This window comes from Megascapheus bottae, chromosome 3 (assembly GCF_031878675.1).
Source record: "Megascapheus bottae isolate mThoBot1 chromosome 3, mThoBot2.hap1, whole genome shotgun sequence".
In the NCBI taxonomy this organism is placed as follows: Eukaryota; Metazoa; Chordata; class Mammalia; order Rodentia; family Geomyidae; genus Megascapheus; species Megascapheus bottae.
The window spans coordinates 52,218,330-52,221,463 of NC_143511.1; the positions used below are offsets into that span (position 1 = coordinate 52,218,330).

General features: G+C 36.5%; 1 pseudogene; it reads left to right on the forward strand.

Annotated features, from left to right (window-relative positions):
• The first annotated feature begins 2,064 nt into the window (after positions 1–2,064).
• Positions 2,065–2,474, forward strand: LOC150065487 (large ribosomal subunit protein eL30 pseudogene; annotated as a pseudogene).
• The last annotated feature ends 660 nt before the right edge of the window (positions 2,475–3,134 follow it).

The window sequence follows — 3,134 nt, forward strand, 5'->3', positions numbered from 1 at the left end:
AATGATCTGTATTGTTTAACTGAGTAATGATGCAAATATTGATTTGAATATGTCAGGGGAGCACTCATCTAGTGTAGTTTTATACTCTGACCTAATGATTGTGCAATGTAGCAGTTATGTTTAGCATGAGCCTGAAACTTCTATCATGATTAAGATGATGAAGATGTTTTCTATTCCTACTGAGCCAAGCTGGAAGATTGAATGTGAGTGGAAAGTCTCCTCTCTTGATTTCCAAACGATAAAGAAGATTTTCTCATTCATAGCAAAGGAAAATGATCAGTGTCAATGGAAACAAATCCAGAAGTTAAGTTCAAGAGAAGCTTTAAGGCAGAGTTTTCTTAACATTTATTGTTTCTAGTTCTACTAGTCTTAAAATGATAACATGTTTGAGGAAGAACATAAACTCCAAAATTGTTCCTGGCCATGTGTTTATTATTCCCATGAATCTCTGATTAAAAAAACCCCGTAAACCATCATGAACTGATGATAGGGGTCTTTAGTTCTACGTTTTCTATTTCACATTCTAAAATGTATAATTTCCTTTGTTGTTCTTGCTAATTTTGCCTCTGCTGGGAACTCTGGTTCTAGTGCTATGGCTTGGCTTTCTTGTTCCTAGCAGCTGGGCATAATAATACTTGAGCCTTGACTCCAGTCCAGCATTTTGATGGTTAATAAAAGATGTAATCTCTCAACTTTTCTACCTTGGCTCACTGTAAACTATTATTCTCCTAACTTCTGCTTCCTGAGTTGCTAGGATTACAGTGTGAGTCACTACTCCCTGGCAAAAGAATAAAATTTATTCACTAATGTTAATAAATTATTTCCTAAGAAGTAAAAAGTAATTTATCATGCTTTCTAAAAATGACATCTTGATCTCCATTGTGTGTGCTTTGAATCCATGTCTTTCCGCAAAAACCTTGTAAAATTTAAAGCTTTTTTGGGGGGAGGGGTTGTAAGGACTAATTGAGAGTTAGTTTTGTCTCATTGCAAATTTTCCTTCTTATTTCCAATAACTCCAGTAACTAGTCTGTTTCTTCTGGTTGACTAATTGAAGCCAACTTATAAAAAAGTTTTGATTAGCACTAAGAAATGACAAAACACTATGTACTTTGATCAAATTTACTCCATCTGTAGTACTCTCAGGGCCCTTTATTAATCCTAGACTTGGTTTGACTCATTTTCTGTTCTTTCTCTATAACAACTAGGTTATCTTCAACCCCGGAGATTCTTTCTTCTGCATTGTCTAACCTGCTATCAATACTTTCTACTTTATTTTTCATCTCCCTTACTTCCAGTTGTTCATTTTTGATGCATTGTACCTCTTGTTTTAGATCGTGTATGGACTTCTTTAACTCCTTGATTTCCATTTGAGTAGTTAGCTCATCAGCTTTACTCTCATTGGACATTTGTTGGAGCTCCATCAGTTTTTGTTTGTGGGTTCTATGAATTAGTCAATTTTTTCTTTGTAAATCCTTTATTATGGCCTCCTTACGGCCTCCTCATGTTCATGGTTTCATCTTGTTTAGATATGTCTTCCTCACGTATCTCTTTCTGTATGATTACAAACTTTTCATTAATCATGTTTATCAACTTGCTGTCTGTTGTTTATCTCATATAGTTACAGCATTTCACCTGGTTATCTGATATATTGTATATTTGTGTATTTGGTTATTTGAAGTCGGTTAGGGAAGGGAGGAAAACAAGATGAGGGATGGGGGTGGGGAGAGGGAAATGGGGACCAAGATATGAGAAAGGGTATCAATGTATGTGAAGTAATGCACCTTCTATCTGGGAATATAATGTAACCTTTCTATTAATTACAATAAAAATATATGGAAAAAAGAAATGGCACCCCAAAATCATACCAGCTAAGTACTGCAAGAACTGTCAAGCCAAAGGCCCTAACAAAAGCTTTTTAAAAAATGGCAGGAACTAGTAAATGTTTTTCATTCCTAACCTTCAGTATCAATGGACTTAACTCTCCAATTAAATGGCATAGATTTTCGAGTTGGATCAAAAAGCAAGTTCCCTTTTCTCTCCACCCGGCTATCTCGTCAACTGCTTTTGGTTGGGAACCCTCCCGTACCTAAGGCAGGAAGATGGTAGTGGCCAAGAAGACGAAAAAGTCTCTGGAGGCAATCAACTCTAGACTCCAGCTTGTTATGAAAAGTGGAAAGTATATACTGGGGTACAAGCAGACTCTGAAGATGATCAGACAGGGCAAAGGGAAATTAGTCATTCTCACCAACAACTGCCCAGCCTTGAGGAAATCTGAAATAGAGTACTATGCTATGTTGGCCAAAACCGGTGTCCATCACTACAGTGGCAATAATATTGAACTGGGCACCACATGTGGGAAATACAACAGAGTATGCACACTGGCTATCATTGACCTGGGTGATTCTGACATCATTAGGAGCATGCCAGAACAAACTGGAGAAATGTAAACAGTGCATAATTTTTCTTTAATAAAACTTGCCTGAGCTGGCTTAAAAACAAAACAAAACAAACAAACAAAAAAGCAAGATCAATCGTTTTGCTATCTTCAAGAGACACATTCTGCCCAAAAATACAAACATGTTTTTGAAAGTGAGAAGGTGGAATAAAAGCTATCAAGCTAACAACCCCCATAAACAAGATGGAGTTGCCATCCTCATATCAGATATAATAGATTTCAAATTAAAATTAGTGAGAAATGACAAAGAATGTTATTACATACTAATAAAATGGCCTCAACTCCAGGAGGACATAACCATCCTACATACACACCTAATCCCGGAGCACCAAACTTCATCAAGCAAACGTTATTTTCACTAAAACCACACATTGATTGAAACACAGTGATTGTTGATGACTTTAACACACCACTCTCACCTATGGACAGATCAACCAGGCAAAAACTCAACAGAGAAACCTCAGAATTGAACAACTGTATTGGCCAAACAGATCTAACAGACATCTGTGGATTATTCAACCCAACAACATCACAATATATGTTTTTTTCAGCACCACATGGAACATTTTCCTAAATATACCACATTTTAGGGCATAAAACAAACCTGTGCAGATTCAGAAACACTGAAATTATTCCCTGCATTCTCTCAGACCACAAGGTATCAAATTGGAATTGAACA